Consider the following 19,926-nt stretch of genomic DNA (forward strand, 5'->3'; position numbering starts at 1 on the left):
TGACTTCCCAGTTGAAGTAAACACCTCATCATAGTAGCCTGTTGCCTGATGTTGGTAATCTTCATAGTGCTTACAACATTATAGTTTATTACCATATTTTGCTTAGTTTGTTTATGCAGTTTATTTATCTATTTATTCATTGGTTGTTTTATTTTCTTTGCTTCCCATCACCTCCCACTAGAATGTAAACCCAAGGAAATCGAGAACTTAGTTCTAAAAGAGTCCTACAAGAGTACCTGGTATATAGTAGTACTCTAGAGACATTTGTTGAATAGAAAAATGAATGACTGGGCTGGGTGTAGTGGTTCATGCCTGTAATCCCAGCACTTTGGGAGGCCGAGGTGGAAGGATCACTTGGGGCCAGGAGTTTGAGACCAGCCTGGCCAACATAGCAAAACCCCGTTTCTACTAAAAATACAAAAAAAAAAAAAAAAAAAAAAGCCAGATGTAGTGGTGCACACCTGTAATCCTAGCTACTCGAGAGGCTGAGGCATGAAGATTGCTTGAACCCAGAAGGTGGAGGTTGCTGTGAGCCGAGATTGCACTGCTGCACACCAGCCTGAGTGACAGATCAAGACTCTGTCTCAAAAGAAAAATAAAGAAAAATGAACGACTGAATGAATAGATATTTGGATACCTTTTACAGAAATTTTTTAGGTGCACTTCAGACTATATATACTTCCCTCTTAACAACAATTTGATTTATTTGAAGTTTGAACACCTTGAAGAGTATTATATTTCCCTTTCTTTGGATGAGTGTATAAAAAGTGTGCTTCCCAGTTTCAGTTATGGGAAACTAGGGAAGGATAACTGCTGTGATGGATGTGAAAAGAAAAGGATTCAAATTATTGCCTCAATGCATATTATATGTCACTATGATTTTTTAATTAAAAAAGTATTGCTATAAACTGGATACTGGATGAGATAGCCAAATGAAATTAAGAAAATTAAATGGAAAGAGCCCTACCTTTTGAGTTGGAAGGTGAGCTGCAGAAGACTAAGTCAAACAAAAACTTTATAGTAATGAATGTGAAGAAGAACTGGGGGTGAACTAAGAATTAGGGAGGCAGAGGTCCCCAAGGAACACAGTAGATGTCCCCCAGTTTCTATCTGTAATCCTATATATTAATCCATAGTTAAGATACATTTTTTTCTTAGGAAAATTTATGATATTTCCAATCCGGAGCCATCACTCCCTTGTCTGAACTCTCAGAAGGTTTTGCCCCATCTGTAGTGATAACTGCTTTCTTTTAATATTTGTGTACATGCCTTAATCTCTCCTCCTAGGCTGCAAACTCCTTAAGATGAAGCACTGTGTTTTGTTTTATTTTAATTGCTCTGTTCCACATAATTTTCTACAAATAGTTGGAGGACACTCAGTAAATATTTATTTTGTGACTGAATGAATAAATAGCAGACATGGCTAGATTATGTGAGTATATGTATATTTCTTTTAATAATGAAACTACAAGAGCATCCTCATTATAGAAACAAAAACTGTTGGGGAGGTTTTATTTGATATACCGTGTATGTTTTTAGGTTTAGAGAGGATGGTAGTCTCTCTAAATACTAACAAATGAGATAAAGAAGAAGAAAATAAGATATTTCTGATATTTGCCACTACTCTAGTTGGTTTAAAATTAAGACAGTTTTAAGAAATTTAAGACATTTAATTTATCAAGGATAGGTAGGTATGTAGATAGATAGGTCAGTCAATCAATACATAGATGATAGGCAGATGGAGTATGTCTAGGACCTAAAATTGACATAGATGGTTAGATAGGTAGGTAAATAGGTAGATATATAGGTAGATACATAGGTAGATAATTAACATCTAGGACCTATTTAGATAATTATACTGTTTTCCTGTGAAAATAACAATATGTACTACTTTTGTTTGTGGTTTTAAAATTGAACGTAAATGTTAAAATTTCAAAAAAATTGTTCTTATTGATTTTTTTTATAACTTGTTAATTTCTACATTTGGCACAGTTTTTATTTAGTGGCCTAATTTAATTGCTGTGTATTATTACAGTGTGATTTACAAAACTTTATCTTATAACTTTATATCTGCATATGAACATCAAGTTTTAAAACAAATCAAATTCCCACTGATAGCATAAACAATTTTTAAAAAACTTCATCAATAATTGGAATGCAATTAGAATTTTTATCCTCTTGAATTTATATGAGATGCTTGTGGACTTGAGAGGAAATATTTACAACTCATCAGTGAACCAGCAAACCAGTGGCCAAAATTTAATTAAAAGTTTACATTGGTCTGGGCACGGTGGCTCACGCCTGTAATCCCAGCACTTTGGGAGGCCAGGGTGGGCGGATCACCAGAGGTCTGCAGTTCGAGACCAGACTGACTAACATTGTGAAACCCCATGTCTACGAAAAATACAAAATTAACCAGGCGGGGTGGCAGATGCCTGTAATCCCAGCTACTTGGGAGGCTGAGGCGAGAGAATCGCTTGAACCCGGGAGGTGGAGGTTGTGGTGAGCCGAGATCACGCCATTGCACTCCAGACTGGGCAACAAGAGTGAAACTCTGTCTCAAAAAAAAAAAAAAAAATTTACATTGACTATAAGAACCAAAACTGGCCATGAACACATGGTATAGACCAATATTAATTTTCTTTTTTGACTACTCAGTAGAGTGATGTAATTTTATTTCACAATGTAAAATGAGGAATGAGAAAACTATAGTCCTATCATAGGGCAGAAAATACACTGAAGATGGGGTCTTGATCTTATTCATTATTGTAGTCCTAAGTCCTGAGAGTGCCTGCGCATATAGGAAATACTCATGACAAAATGCTTCGTTATATAGAAATTCAGATGTGATGTGAATGTAGGCTCACTCTCATCTTTCACCTAGTTCCTATTTCATTAGATTTCTAACAGTGATATTGAATTTTGATACACCATTTACAGATTTTGACAAAGACTTTCTGTAGTTGAAAGTCGATAGTTATTTGTAGTAGGAAGAAGTGAGTTAGTTGAAATACTTATAGAAATATTTGCTATATTTCTAACACAGAGTAATGCCAAAAATATATAAGATGCTGATTATAGCCTACAATATAAGTAAAGTGGAGTTGAGTTCCTGTTTGTGACTCTATTTTACTCTGTAGGAATGATGACCCCACCCACTTTATGCTCATTTTTTATGTTAAGAAAGAAAGAGGAAGGCAGGTACTGATATTTGGGGCTGGCCTGGTGGGCTGTGGCGTTCTTCCCTTGAACACTGAATTTCACCCACGATCAACATTACATAAGGACCCTATGTGATCATAATGGGCTAGACAAAAATGATACTACTACATATGCACACCCAAACTCAGCCAAAGACATAAACATTTTACAGACCAGAAAATTAACAGATATTTTCTATCTGTATATATATATATATATAATTATACTTTAAGTTCTGGGATACATGTGGAGAACGTACAGGTTTGTTACACAGGTATACACATGCCCTGGTGGTTTGCTGCACCCATCAACCCATCATCTACATTAGGTATTTCTCTTAATGCTATCCCTCCCCTAGTCCCCCACCCCTCCACAGGCCCTAGTGTGTGATATTCCCCTCCCTATGTCCATGTGTTTTCATTGTTCAACTCACACTTATGAGTGAGAACATGCAGTGTTTGGTTTTCTGTTCCTGTGTTAGTTTGCTGAGAATGATGGTTTCTAGCTTCATCCTTGTCCCTGGATGAAAGTTCATGTCCTTCATGAAAGGACATGAACTCATCCTTTTTTCTGGCTGCATAGTATTCCGTGGTGTATATGTGCCACATTTTCTTTATCCAGTTTTTTTGACCACCAATCACAGCTTTAACATCACTTCATTCTTCTTGTTTGATAGTTAAGAATTTTTAAGATACCCAATCAGAGAATTTGAGTAAGATACCCAAACTAGAGAACTCTTTGTTTCTGACAACATCCAATCCAGAGCAAAGTCCTGCTTTTGTGAACTCTCCCCCAAAACACCTAACACAAGTTCAAATCATATAAGTTATGGCAGACACATTCTTACTGAGATTCCCCACAGTTCCCTCATTGCAGTGGGTCAGGAAACAGACATTTGTCCAATAACAGATCTGATCCAGGTGGTTGTCTTTAATAATATTAATAGCTTAAAGACTATCAAGTGTGCTAAAATGTAAATGTTTTTGCATATATATTATATATATATATATATATGAATATATTCCCCAAAGATAGCCTCTGGAAAGCAGCAAAAGTTTGAGCTAGAGAACAACTGAAGCATCAAGTGTATACATAATTGTGGTTTTTTTGATCCGCCAATATTACCATTGTATGGTACATTTTCATAGACTACTTTTGAAAGACTACACTGTCAACATGATATAGCCTATAAGTTGAAGTTCTAAACATTATTTCTATGGATTGGTAGACTTTCTGTTAAGTGGTTTGCCGTAAATTCAAACATATCAATCTGAAGGACTAATAAACCACCACTGAAAGTCTTGCTAAAAAAAATATATTCAAGATTCAAAATTTATTTGTCCGAAACACCTGCTCCTGACCTCCCACAAGATAAGCTATTTAGAGATGGTTGAAATTTTTATAATATTTACTTTGGATGAATACAGGCTTAATGATTCATCTGTTATTCTTCCAATTTGAATAGTTGACAAATTATACTTCTATTATTTCTATCTGGTCAATAGTATGATTTCCTAACACCATCTTTCTTTGTATGCAATGCACTCTAGAGAGTACTTAAGCTTTTTTTTAAAAATCATAAGTTATTCATTAGATAACCTTACAGGGAATTAAATAATGTTTGGGTTAAAATTACAAAACATAGTTAATCGTGTATGTCTAATATGATGTTTTATTGTATTTTAAATATAGATTATTAGGAAATATTAAACCATAGAAGTTTTTTTATTAAACACTTGTCAATATTATTTTCTTATTCCATGTTAAAAGTTTACCTTCATTGGGAAGAATATTAAAAATAAAATAGAAAATGTTATTTTACCCTTTACAACACAGTGGTATATAGCGTTTGCATATATGCCTACCAGACTTCAAAATGTGAAATGGAAATGAAGACATTCTAGAGAAGTTTTCTAGAATGGGGGAAGAAAGTCTAGCTTCTACATTTGGGGAATGGCTTAAAATATTTGTGATTTTATGATGGAAAGACTAAGTATAGAGGAAGGTTAGACATAACTTACTTGGCAAAGCTTAGTACTTTTGAAATGGGTAGTTCCCCTAAAACCTGACAAAGAAATATTGGAATTTAGAAATAATTATGGTACTTCAAAGAGTATAAAGGAAGTATTAATGGATAATATTTGCGCCTCATCTTTGAAGCTTTGGTGACGATGATGATGAGTGGAACATTAAAGGTATAGAATATAGTAAATGATCTTTGGAAGTCTAATATCTAGTTATGGAGATAATGCTGAAACATAATCATATAATTAAGTAGAAATATATATTTAAATGAATAGGTATTTGATGGAAAGGGAAATAGATGGTTAGGAAGAGAGGAATAAGGGTAGGCTAGAATAGTCAGGAAAAATATCATGACTGGGGTTGGGCTTTGCCTGAGCTTTAAAGAACAGACAGGATTGTAAGAGATGAAGAAAATGCGAAGGACATTTAGGCTGTATGGTCATCAATATATGCTGCTCCTCATCATGAAAGTTAATAAACATATTAGCATACGTTTTCCCCAGGATATTTCACTAAGCACTGTTGGGGATAGAGTAAGCACCTATCCATGAGGCATTTACAGATTGACTGGAGGCTTGTTGAATTTACTTAGCAGACCTCTCTAAAGGGCTTCTAGTCATAGAAAGCATACAGAGTTACAGTCAAAAATTGGTCAGCATGACTGTCCAGCAGCAGAATTCTCGGTCCAATGACAAATGAATCTTATGTGGTGTATGATTTTGTTCTTACGTTTTAATATATTTATGTAAAAAAGAATGTGATTTCAAATAACCCTCTCCGTCCTACTTTTCTCATATCTGAAATAAAGGTATAAAAGAACTGGATCTTTGAAGGCCCATGTAGACTTGTAATTGCATAGTTCTTTGTCCTGAGTTTATCAGCATACAACATACAACATGAAAGATTTACCTAATACATCTTAGTCTTAGTGGTGTGGAGTATATGAAAATAGAGTGTTGTTCATATATATTGTTGCATGCTATTTTAGCCTTGTTTACAGCTTAAAAAATAGTTTGAATTGACCATTGGAATAGACCACTTGGAGCTCCTGCTGGATCAGCCAGCACCAAGTTGTGCCCACTATTCAGAATTTTGAAAAAAAAAAATCACTATATTATCTCATATTTAAAAATCTGCATAATGCTTATATTGCTCTTTTCTTCAGTCTTTCCATTTTTCTGTCTTCTTTCAAATCTGCCTAGGTATTAACATAAAGAGAAGAAAGCTTCAAATATGGATCTCATCACACTAGACAACTACAGAATTCCATTAACTGAAGTATGCTTAGGAAATATGCTATAATTAATTTTATGTGGTAGGGTATGTTGGAGAATATTAGACCAGTGTTAGCTCACTCACTGTAGACACAATCCCGTGGACACCTTGACTCCTCCATTCCCCATTCTGCCAGCCCTCCACATTCATTGTCTTAGGGATGGAATCACACATCAGAAACACTGAGAGAGAAAAGATGCCAATTCTTGTCTTTTGAGTTGCACAAGCCAAGACCACAGCATAGATGAGTTTGTGAAGATATGATGACCCACGCAAAGCTCCCCTCAACTTCGCCACTGAGATAAAAGTAAGAATTCTCCTGATGGAAGAGAAGTGATGAGTCCATAAATGACAATCTCTAAAAAGAGTGTGAGTCACCCTTTCTTCCCCTCAGTTAATCCCAGGAGGTGGATTATCCATAGAGTTCCCCAGTAGGCTCATTAATAGGATACCAAATGGGAACTGTGTTTTTTCTCTGAGGTGGGGCCAGGGAAATCAGTAAGACCACAGAGACAGATGGGCCTAAGGCAGACTCATTGCCTTTCCTGATCCCATCACATTGTGAGAGAAGCAAACTGATCTCCATATACCCTAGGGTGTGCAATAGTTGGGAACAAACACTAACCCGTTTGGAGCAAGAGCTTTGACAAGAAGAAAGAGGAAATTCAAAGGAATACTAAGGGGGGCTGATGACACTAAGGACCAGATGCCTTCTCACTGAGCTCCTCCAAGTCCTTCCCATTGTCAGCCACTAAATATGCTCTCTGGAACTTAGACAAAACCCTGAATTGATGAAGTTTCTGTCACCTGGGAAATAGGTTCTTGAAAAATAAATTTAGATATTCAATAATCCATATAACAGCAAAAATGAATACAGTGCTCACTGTGTCCCAAACACTACCCTAAGCACTTTATGTGTAGTGACTAATGAAAGTCTCACACAGTCATATGAGAGAGTTATTGTCATTATTATCTCTGTTTTATCGATGATTAAACTGAGACCTAGAGAGGTCTTGCCCAATGTTTCACAGCTCAGAAGTTACAAAGCCAGGATTCAAATCTAGGCAGTCTGTAACAGACTATACGAGACCACTTCTCAAAGAGGTTTAAAATAATGAAACAACACCTCTGGCACAACTGAGTCTGTGGCCCATGTTTTACATGCCTCATGCATATTTTGGAGGAATTCTATGCAAAGTCATCTCTGACATTTGTTTCTGCATGGACTCTGGGCAGGTTGTGGAGGATGCTGCTTATTATATAATACAGAGTGCTTTCTGGAAGACCATGGACGTTATTTCTCTCTATTCTTAGTAGTGGAAATATTTGGGCTTCTCTTGAGCAACTACTTTATTTGTATTTTGTAGAAAAATCAACTATTTCATCTCATTTCTCTGTTTTCATTGGCTGGTATGTAGCTTAGAGACAAACATCAAGCTAGCTATTGCCAAGTCACTAGAAATTCATGGCCTGTGTTGTGTGTGCTCACTGTACTGCTCTATCCCAACTTTCCCTTTGCTTTGCTTCTTACCTATTTTAATTTACTTTATCTGTCAGTAATGTACATATCTTAGTGAAACACCTTAAATCCTTTCTGAGAAAGGCAGGTTGTAAATACATGCAAATATTATTTTTCTTTGCTTCCAAACTACATCACTCTTAGATCTCTCTTGGTCAGCAGAAGGACCCCAGCGATTACTATATAGTAGTAATGTCATTCCTTCATTGGCACATTTTATCCATAGAGGACAGAGAGGATAAGCTGTGAAGGACACAGTGTGCTTCCTATTCCCTCCTCTCTGTTCTTGAGCTGAAGGTGCAGGGGTGAAAAGAAATGTTGGCACATAGGGAAGAATGGTGTAGTGGCTAAATATACGGGTTCTGAGGTCAGAACTGGCTCATATTCCAGTTCTGCAGCCCACCTCCATGTGACCTTGAGCAAGTTACTTATCTGTGCCTCAGTTCCCTCATCTATAACACAGAGCTGAAACAGTTACCCCCATTCATGTAGTTATTGTGAATATTAAATAAATTAATGTAAGTAAACATTTACTGTTTTTCAATAGGTGCTCAGTAAAATGGCCAGTAAGTGGGGGCAGAAGGGCTAGAGAATTAGAAAAAGTCTTTTGAACTGTAGTAAAACAAACAGAATATTCGTGATATAACTCATGAAGAGCCCAACCAAAAGTAGGGTATTTTTTAAAGGTAGAGATTGTTTTTGCTATACTTAATATGTGTCATTTTGTTTTATTCTTCCCGAAGCTAAAGCATACATTTTTAATTTTTTTACGTGTTCTTTTAAGCATCAGAATTATAAGGCAAGAAAGGATCTATGTTCATGAGCACTGGCCACACTAGTAATCCTGTGTCTGGAATTGGTGGGTTCTTGGTCTCACTGACTTCAAGAATGAAGCCGTGGACCCTCGCGGTGAGTGTTACAGCTCTTAAGGTGGCGCATCTGGAGTTTGTTCCTTCTGATGTTCGGATGTGTTCGGCCTTCTGGTGGATTCATGGTCTCGCTGGCTCAGGAGTGAAGCTGCAGACCTTTGCGGTGAGTGTTACAGCTCATAAAGACAGTGTGGACCCAAAGAGTGAGCAGCAGCAAGATTTATTGCAAAGAGCGAAAGAACAAAGCTTCCACAATGTGGAAGCGGACCCCAGTGGGTTGCCACTGCTGGCTGGGGAAGCCTGCTGTTTATTCTCTTATCTGGCCCCACCCACATCCTGCTGATTGGTCCATTTTACAGAGATCCAATTGGTCCATTTTACAGAGAGCTGATTGGTCCGTTTTGACAGGGTGCTGATTGGTGCATTTACAATCCCTGAGCTAGAACAAGGGGAAGGTGGAGAACAAAAGTTCTCCACGTTCCCACTAGATTAGCTAGATACAGAGTGTTGACACAAAAGTTCTCCACGTCCCCACCAGAGTAGCTAGATACAGAGTGTTGATTGGTGCATTCACAAACCCTGAGCTAGACACAGGGTGCTGATTTGTGTATTTACAAACCTTGAGCTAGATACAGAGTGCTGATTGGTGTATTTACAATCCCTTAGCTAGACATAAATGTTCTCCAAGTACCCACCAGAGTAGCTAGATACAGAGTGTTGATTGGTGCATTCACAAACCCTGAGCTAGACACAGGGTGCTGATTGGTGTGTTTACAAACCTTGAGCTAGATAGAGTACTGATTAGTGTATTTACAATCCCTTAGCTAGACATAAAGGTTCTCCAAGTCACCACCAGACTCAGGAGCCCAGCTGGCTTCACCCAGTGGATCCCACACCAGGGGCAGGTGGAGCTGCCTGCCAGTCCCGCCCTGTGCGCCCGCACTCCTCAGCCCTTGGGTGGTCGATGGCACTGGGCGCCGTGGAGCAGGCGGCGGCGCTCCTTGGGGAGGCTCCTGCTGCGCAGGAGCCCACAGCATGGGGGAGGCTCAGGCATGGCGGGCTGCAGATCCCAAGCCCTGCCCTGCCGGGAGGCAGCTAAGGCCGGGCGAGTAGTCGAGCACAGCAGCTGCTGGCCCAGGTGCTAAGCCCCTCACTGCCTAGGGCCAGCGGGGCCGGCTGGCTGGCCGCTCTGAATGCAGGGCCCGCAGAGTCCACGCCCACCCGGAACTCGCGCTGGCCCACAAGCGCGCGCGCGCGCACGCGCGCGCAGCCGCGGTTCCCGCCCGCGCCTCTCCTTCCACACCTCCCGGCAAGCTGAGGGAGCCGGCTCTGGCCTCGGCCAGCCCAGGAAGGGGGCTCCACCGTGCAGCAGCGGGCTGAAGGGCTCCTCAAGTGCCGCCAAAGTGGGAGCCCAGGCAGAGGAGGAGAGCGAGCAAGGGCTGCGAGCGCTGCCAGCACGCTGTCACCTCTCAATCCCACTCAAACTGTGTTTAAAGAGCATCAGAGAAAAAAAGACAACCTGTATTCGCCCTGGAAAAACTAATGTAAGAAATATATTCTCTTTCAAGAATTTTTTCTCATGCAATAAGAAACTCCCATAAAATGCTTGTTAAGATTTTAGTTCCAGTCTTAGAAATATGTGAACCTGTAAATATATTTGAGAGCACCAAATTAATTCAAGACATCTTTCAAGAAACTATTGAACTGATAAAAGATATGTGATGAATACTCCTGCCCTCAAGGTGGCTAAAAGCTCGTAAAGACAGACATATAACTGAATATTGCATGCCGAAATATGCAAACACGTGTGCATATGAATGTGCACACACACACAACTGCAGTACTGTGAAATCAGTGGCAACATAGAGATTTTCATGGGGGAACAACTCATACCATTAGTGACAGTAAAAAAGGAAAGAGAAGAAGAAATGGAGAGAAAAGGGGAAAGGAGATGGGGTTGGGGGAGGGAGAGAGAAAGAGGAGGGAAAAAGAGGGAGAACACACAACATGGGAGACATCATAATAAAAATGACTTGCAGTAAAAGTCGTGAAAGATGAGAAGGCATTTGCAGTTGTTAGTATGTGGGTTGGGAGGATTCCAGGTTAGAGAATGGAGTCTAAGAGAATAGAAGCTTTCTGGGGGGTGATAGGCATGGCACAGCATGGCAGTCAAAAATGCTGTAAGCTCCGACTACATATGGGCAGTAGAAAACCACTGAGGAATTCTCGGCATTGAGACAAACATAATGGGATTTAACTTTTAGAAAGGCAGCATTGGAGACTATGTCTTGAAAGGGAGTGAGGATGGAGGAAGAACAGTTGCTGTGGTCCTGGCTTCTGCCAGATGATTCTCCTGTTTTATTTATTTAGCTCAGGGAAGATAACAGCTTCCTGCTGTTGCTAATATCCGGGTTGCGTTGCTTTCCTCTTCCAACCTGTGTGCCCAGTTCCCTGAAATAAATTCCCTCTAGTTAAGAACTCAGAACTGTTTCTGTTTGGAGGTTAGACCTTCACTGATACACTGTAGCAATAGTCCAGAGAAGAGGTGCTGATGGCCCTATGAAAAGGAGAGTACGTGCACATGCAGAGGAGAGAGCTAATTTAGAAAACAAAACCACAGAATTTGATGACGTGTGTGTGTGTGTGTGTAGGCATGAGGGGAGAGACGAATAGATATTCTGACCCTTCTGGATGGCCCACTTAACAGAGTGATGTGATTTAAAGAAACAAGCAATGAGGGAAGAGCAAAGGATTGTAGGAGAAGGCCTAAGGTGACCATAGAACACTCAGACATGTCTAGTGAAAAGATGGATGTTGGAATCTGTAGCATCCATAATTGAAATCTATTAGCATATAGTAAGAGTTTAACAGTATTTAAGATCTTAGAAGATCACTAGAAAAACATATATAATGAAAAGGGACCAATGACAACTTCATGGAAGCACTCATATAAAGGGTTAAATGGACAAAGAGGAAAATCAGAGGGGGAAATAGGGTCACAAAAGCCAAGACCTTTAATAAAGATGAATAGTCAAAAAATGCTAGAATGGGTTCATTCTCTATGCCTACTCAAATGTCATTGATCAATTAAGGGTAGATCCAAAGTTGCTTTTTCTCTTCAAAATAACATTCTGCTACATTGTTATTCTCATATTACAGTGAAGAGATTGGGAACCAGAGAGAGAGAAAATCAGTTTTTTAATTTTACCCAGCTGGTATATGGGGAAACTAGAATTTCAACCCAGTTCTGACTAATTTCTAGAGTCTGTGGTGCTTTGTAAATGGTCATCAATGCCAGGCTAACAAATCTCTATGTATTTATATAGTAATGAGAAAGCTTGAGACAAGGTAAGACCTAATCACAGCTATGTCTGAGAAGAATAATCTAAAAGCAGCATGTAGTGGGGATTGGAAAAGATAGATCCAGGAAAAAGGAAGGGCAGTTATTAGACCTCTAGATAAGGAGAAATTAGAGCCTTCTTTAGGGTGCAGATTTGTCAGATTTAGGAAAAATAACAGTAAAACTCAAAATGCCCATTTAAATATGAATTTCTGAATTTTTGGTTTAAGTACGTCCCTTGTAATATCTGGTATTTATGTATATTAAAATCATGCTATTTATTTTAAATTTGTATTTAACTAGTCTCCTGTATCTTATCTGGTAGCCTAAAATACTGTAATGTAATTCTGACACTAACAACCTATAGTTTGTGTAGACTCCATAGATTGAGGCAAAGACCCCAGTAAGATTGTTCTTGTCAGATACCAATCTCAAACTCAGAGGTTCCCAGGCCAACTGCACTTCTGACTAACAGGCTACAAATTTGGTGTTTCCTATGACTCCCTTAGGTTGATATGATAATTCACTAGATTAATTCACATAACTCAGGAAAAGGGTATACTTATGACAGTACTTTTATTTTAAACAATAAAAAAGCAGAAACTCCTAAATGAAGACATACATAGGGCAAGGTCTAGCAGGGTTTCGAAGTAGAGCTTTCATGTATTCTCACAAACTCGGAATGAATCATTCTGGATGTGCTCACTAACCAGGAAGCTCACCCGAGACTCAGTGTACAGCAGCTTTGTTGGTGTTTCTTTACATAAGCATGATTGACTGACTCCTTGCCAACATGATTGAACTCGATCTGCACTCCCCCATTTCCTCCTGTACAGTGAGGGGCCCACTTTGAAAGACAGAGACATTCCTATCACTTGAGAAATGCCAAGGGCTTTGGATTCCTGTCCAGGACAAAGACCAGACAAATTCTTTATTATACAACACCACCTTAATGTACTCATGGTAATGAAAATGGAGAGACAGATGAGGAAGGAATTATACCAGGGAGGAGTCTAAATTGTTGGTAGTGTTAACATTCTAGCTTAAACTGATCATATTTAAATTGATCCTAGATTGGAAATATGTAAGAAACTGCAGACTAAGATGAAGGAGATAATATAGGTAATGAGCTAATTTTAGATTCCTGGAGTTGAAGATATTGATGAAACACTTACGTGAATGCAGGGTAAAGGTATAAAAATGCATATCTAGGGTTTAGAAGAATCTTCAGAATTATATACTGAGAGTCAAGACTCCATAGCATAAATGTGATTGCGGTGGCTCACAATGTGCAGGCATACCTCATTTTATTGTGCCTCACTTTATTGTGCTATGCAGATATTGCATTTTATACAAATTGAAGTTTTGTGGAGCTATGCAACAAAAGCAAATCTTTCAGTATGGTACAATTTTTCCACCAGTGTGTGCTCACTTCATGTCCCTGTGTCAGATTTTGGTAATTCTCACAATGTATTGGACTTTCCCCAGAACTTAAAGTATAATAAATAAATAGTGCATATACCTTAATGTAAAAACAGTTTATTTAACTTAAAATGCTGATGATCATCTGAGACTTCAGCAAGTCGTGAACTGATGCTGATGGCTGCTGAGTGATCAGGGTGGTGGCTGCTGAATATGGAGGTGGCTGTGGTAATTTTTTAAAATAAGACAACAATGAAGTTTGTCACATTGATTAAGTCTTCCAGTCATGAAAGATTTCTCTGTAGCTTGCAATGCTGTTTGATAGTGTTTTATCTACTGTAGAACTTTCAGAATTAGAGTCAATCCTCACACACCCTACTTATGCTTCATCAATAATGTCTATAAAATATTCTAAATCCTTTGTCATTTCAACAATTCACAACATGTGTACCAGAAGTAGATTCTATCTCTAGCAACTACTTTTTTGTGCTCATCTTTAAGAAACAAATTCTCGTGTGTTAAAGTTTGTCATGAGATTGCAGCAATTCAGTCACATCTTCAGGATCTACTTTTAATTCTAGTTGTCTTGCTATTTCCAGCCTATTTGTAGTTACTTTCTCAGCTAAAGTCTTGAACTCCTCCAAGTCATCCATAAGAGTTGGAATCAACTTTCTCCAAATTCCTGCTAATGTTAATATTTTGACTTCCTCCCATGAATCATGAATTCTTAATGGCATCTAGAAGGGTGAATCCTTTACAGAAGCTTTTCAAATTATTTTGTTCAGGTCCATCCATCACAGGAATCACTGTCTATGGCAGCTGTAGCTGTATAAAATGTATTCCTTAATAAGACTTGAAAGTCAAACTTTGCAGAATGGATTTTTGTTAGCAGGCATGAAAACAATTTAGGTTTCCTTGTACATCTCTATCAGAGCTCTTGGGTGATCAGGTGCACTGTCAATGAGCAGTAATATTTTGAAAGAAATTTTTTTTTCTGAGCAGTAGGTCTCAACAGAGGGCTTGAAATACCAAACTGGCTTTGAAGTTAACCCAATCTTTACTCTTCAAAGTTTACCTTTTCTTTCTCACGGAAAGGTTAACAAAATGGAATTAAAGTCAGTGCTTTTATCTATTCATTTAAAACTTGTTCTTTATTATGAAATGGATTACAACTAGTAATAACAAATTAATCTGGGTAATTATAGTTTTCAAATGGCTGAATGGGAAATACTTGCAGTGTATCTACATAATCTCATGAAGAGCATTGATAAAGCCACATTGTAGCACATATACTTGTAAAATGTCACCTTCCTTTGTCTAGTCTCCAACTACAATATGATAAAATTTAACAAATTTGCTAAGTGTCCACTATGTACCAAAACACTTTTCTGAGTATTGTGGGCCATACAAAAATAACTAACATATAATCTGATGGAGAGATGAATACTTAAAAAATACCAACATTTATGTTTTGGTCATTATAATTTTTGTCGAAACTACTGTACTATAATGTCACTAGTAGCATTAAATACTGCATAATTAATAATCCAAATTAAACAGAGTACCAGTAGAGATGTCTTTGAAACATGCAAACAAGCAAATTGCTTCACCCCTTTGAACTTCATTTCTTAATCTATAAGTGAGAGATTGTAGTAAATTTTATCTTTTTGCTTTTTCAGTTCTTTTCGTGCTTATAGTGTCAGATAATAGGTTTTATTACTTAAATCCAAGTTCTATTTGAAGCTTTAACACTTGGAATTATGTGTAAGGCTGCCTTTTCATTAGCATGTGGTTCAAAGGCATGGAATAAGAACTGGAAGCCTGGTTTCTAGTTCTTGTTCTAGGAAAAAAACGTCAGAATCCCTCAATGTTCTCATCTGTGTGATGAGCTAAACTATGGTGCTTTCCATCTGTAACATCTGTAATTTTTTAAAGCCTCTAATATCCAGGTGAAGACCAATCTAATCAGTCTGATTTATAAAATATTTTAAAGAAATATTTTTATTGCTCTTAAACCATGTCGTTGGAAGTGTGGCTGGCGTAGAAGACAGCCTAATAAAAATAGCTGAAGCATGTGCTATACTGAAGAAATTATATTCTTCAGAATGTCCTCCTTCCTTCCTTCTCTCTCTCTCTTTCTCTTTCTTTCTTTCTCTTTCTTTCTTTCCTTCTTTCTCTTTCTTTCTTCTTCAGAATTTAAATATGGAATGTATCACTAAAATGGTTATATCTCCAGGTTTTGAGAATACCTAAAAACAGGGTGTTCTCTTTAAAGGAATCAAAGATACTCATTTAGTATCTACACAACCACAGATAAACTCTTTTCAGAGCTTGGCCTTTTTCTTCCTGTATAATGCAAAGACAAATTTCAGCCAGAGCATGTTTATTATGATAACAAATCAGCCACGTTCTGTTATATGAAAGTAAGTTACTGCTGGCATAGTCTTGGGTGGGAGAAATTCATTTTGTGCAAGGAATATTTCGGTGAGATTTTTGACTGCATATGTTTATTTACCAGAGAGTTTGATTGTTGATTCCTAAACTGGAAATTGAATTTAACAGTGTAATTGTGGATGTTACAATAATTAAAATATCTTGGATTTAGGTCAGAATTCTTATTCCTAACCACAATTTGGGAAGTTACCAATGTGACTATTGAAATTTTATAAAATTAGATCTAAAATATCTTTTTTTTTTTTTTTTTTTTGAGATGGAGTCTCGCTCTGTCGCCCAGGCTGGAGTGCAGTGGCGCGATCTCGGCTCACTGCAAGCACTGCTTCCTGGGTTCACGCCATTCTCCTGCCTCAGCCTCTCAAGTAGCTGAGACTTGAGTAGCTGAGACTACAGGTGGTCGCCACCATGGCCGGCTAATTTTTTGTATTTTTAGTAGAGATGGGATTTCACCATGTTAGCCAGGATGGTCTCTATCTCCTGACCTAGTGATCTGCCCACCTCGGCCTCCCAAAGTGCTGGGATTACAGATGTGAGCCATGGCGCCCGGCCATAGACCTAAATATTTCTAACTGCTGTTTCATATTGAGATGCTCCTGCAGGAGGGGAGTTTGGATGGGAGCAAATCAAACACGGGCATCTCTAGGAGCTCCCTGCTGCCTTTGTTTGGGGAAGGGTGTTTTATATAATATGTCTGTTTACTGACATGCTAACTCTATGGAAATGTATCACTTTCCTCTTCTGTTGTTTATTTCAGTAGGAATATATTACTCTTTAGCTCAGTTTCAAAAAAAAGTTACTATCTTAATAGTACCTGGAAATTGAGAGTGTTTTAAAATGTTATTGAAAGTTCCTTGTAGAACACTGTATAGAATGTAATTCAGATGTTTCATATTCTGGGAGACCTGAGTAGGTATAATGTATCAAACAAAAGTTTTAAACAAAAAAGCTGTCTCTTTTGGGATGCATATTATTATGCTATTTTGTAAAAGTGAGTACACCCAAACTGAAGTGTGCATGAGCGGCTTCGAGTGTGGGCTCTGGCCACAGAATTCCCATTAGCATTAGCTTGGCACAGCTCCTTGTCTCACAGACAGTGAAGAACATGCCTTTTCCACCCTTGAGGCAATAAAATAAATTAAAGGGTGCGGCATTAAATGAGTTGAATTTTGAGTAGTATTTTTCATGCCTTCAACATTTTAAAATCAGTTTATCCTTATGAAGCAGCATTTGCAATCTTGAAACAAGGGATGCCTGTTTGTGCCAGTATGCAGGTTCCTTTGATTCTCTGGAATCGTGTATGTGTCAAACAATCTTTTCTGGTCCTTTTCCCGTTGTGGCTTCTGGGTAGTGTCTGTGGCTAGAACCTTGTAATTCAGTATAAAAGCACCGTGGAAGGTAAGACATCTTTAGTTTGTTTCTGCTGGGTCTGGTCCAGGCTATTACAGTCCCTACATATCTCCATGACACAGAAGCAAGAGTTTCTGCAAAGAATGTCCCCAGGGCCCAACCAAATCCTTCCTCTACAGAAGCTGACATAGTTTGTCTATGTTCATTATGTTTATGCTTCCTCCAATTTTACACTTTCTCTCAGTATTTCCTAAAGAGTCCAGAGAGCATTCTTTTCATCTGAAATGAAAGTTTATTTTTGTTTTCACGGAATAAATGTATATCTTTAGTATTACCATGTGTCCTCTCTAATTAGAAACCTTTTTCTTATATTCTTGTAAATAAGAAAGGGGTCATTTAATTCTTAGTGCATTAGAATACTAACCCCAGAGATGGTAGGATCCACATTTTATCTAATCCTCTTTAATCACAAAATAATGTGGGTCCTCACACACCACCTGAATCTGAAGGCTCTGGAACTCTAGAGGGAGTTTCCTAGCATAGCCACTTCCTCTTTCTAGGTGTGCGATGTTTTATTTCAAGGGGTCAAAATAAGCACACTTCTCCCATGTTGATCTGTCCCCTATTTCCCCCCATACGATGGCTTTATATAATTATTAATAAAGGTGTTTCAAACATAACACATGGACATATTTTGAACACTTAAAGTGTATCAGGCACAATGCTACATTCGTAACATAATTGGACACACGTAATTTATAACTTCTATGAGATAGTATCTTAGTTTTACAGATGAGAAAGGGAAACTCAGAATTTCTGAGACTTGCTCACAGTCAGACAGCTTGTGAAGGCTAGAATCAAGGGTTAAATGCAGGAATGTCCGCCTTCTACTCTATCCTAGTTGTAGGCACGAGCCAGTCATTGTTTTCCAAGTGATACTTCATATTACGACTTCTGAGACTAATGATTCAAAGGGTCTATTAATTGCTTTTTGAGCTCCGTACCTTCAAGTGTTTAAGCTTGTGATTTTTATTACATTTCCATCGTTGCTGTGTCTTTTAATGTTATTTTTCCGTTGTTTACAACTACCATATTTCTACATTTTACCATAGCCTCTCTGGTCATGCTCACCTATATCTCTCAGAACCAGTGTGTATCAAGTAAAGCTTGCCCATGATAGGAAACAAAGAAGGAACAAAAGACATAGGGGTGTGTGTTGAGGGGGGTGGCATTCACATAGCATATTCCTTAGATACATATGAATATGCAGACATTGACTATAGGAATGCTTCTCTGGTTGTGCCTGTTGAAGAGTTTTTCTAGGCTGCCTGGCAAGAATGTGAGTAGTTTATGTTTGATACAGTGTGAGTGCCTGCCTTTCTCTGGCCTGGTGGGAGTGAACACTGTGTACCTATTCAGTGTGATTCCTTGACATGGGGAAGAGTTGGATTCCTATTTGTAACACATTTCTGCAGTAATATGTTCATGTTGTGCTTGTGACTGTGGGAATGAAGAACCGGTTAAACGCTCTTTGAAAGTAATGCACGTTCAATATAGAAAGGGCCCTTTTTAGATAAAAGAAGTTGGGAATGAAGATTGGTTCAGACATCAGGAAAAGAGGTTCTTAATCTGCTGATTTGGTTAGAGCATAAATATCTTCCGTTAGTGCATGTTTATCACGCTTTACTTTTTATGTTGCATTTCAAGGACAATGAGGAAGACTCCTGACAACATTCACTTACATTAGAATGGCCTTTTAGGGTCTAACAAAATACAAATATTGCCAATCAAGAAAATAAAGCCAATAAGAACTAATTATTGTGTTTCAGTGGCTGTAAGAACATTGAGCTTGTTCATATGATATAAAAAAGTCCTTGTGCTCTGTGTTCAGTAATTTGTAGTATTAATTATGCGACTTTTATATTTTGCCAGTAACATTATAACCAAGTAATTTTCCATTGAATTTCTGATTAAATGTAAATGTTGGTGTTATTTACATATTACTCAAGAAATAACACAAATGAAACTTCAAATGATGTATTTTTATCTTGATTTAAGCAACAAAACACCACTCCTACAAACTCCGACTACCACTTCCAGCATCTACTCTGCTTCTGCCATTTCATTAGTTGTATTTTTCTCACACTACTCTTCCATTCCCCTCTATCATATCTTATCTCTTTCAGCTCCTCCCTTTTACCATCATAGCAATCATCTATCTCAAGTATTGATGTCATAGTAAAGATATGCATCAAAATAAAAAAGATTACTAACATAAAAGGGAATAGCTTTAATATGATTTCATGTACCAGATTTTATAATCACATAACTTAAGTAACATAACTTAATCTATAAATACCTAATAAATATTCTTGGAACCATAAGGATTAAAAAAATAAATTTTATCACCTTACAGCAAAGTAGTTTTGCTGTACTGCTTTCGTTGATCACTGTTTAAATTCATGTTTTTCAGT

The 19,926-nt window shown here is 37.9% G+C and overlaps 1 protein-coding gene across 6 annotated transcripts in view; it reads left to right on the top strand.

Moving 5' to 3' along the window:
- The window catches only part of ZFPM2 (zinc finger protein, FOG family member 2), a 486,710-nt gene that overhangs the window by 56,728 nt on the left and 410,056 nt on the right, over positions 1-19,926 (top strand). The window contains exon 1 of one of the 6 annotated variants that reach the window (XM_054497590.2): positions 10,252-10,433. The exons of the other annotated variants lie outside the window; for them this stretch is intronic. The gene's annotated coding sequence lies outside the window, so the exon portion shown is untranslated. Of the gene's footprint in view, positions 1-10,251; positions 10,434-19,926 lie in introns of those variants that run through there. 6 annotated transcript variants of the gene reach the window in all.

This window comes from Pongo pygmaeus, chromosome 7, assembly GCF_028885625.2.
Source record: "Pongo pygmaeus isolate AG05252 chromosome 7, NHGRI_mPonPyg2-v2.0_pri, whole genome shotgun sequence".
Taxonomy (NCBI): Eukaryota; Metazoa; Chordata; class Mammalia; order Primates; family Hominidae; genus Pongo; species Pongo pygmaeus.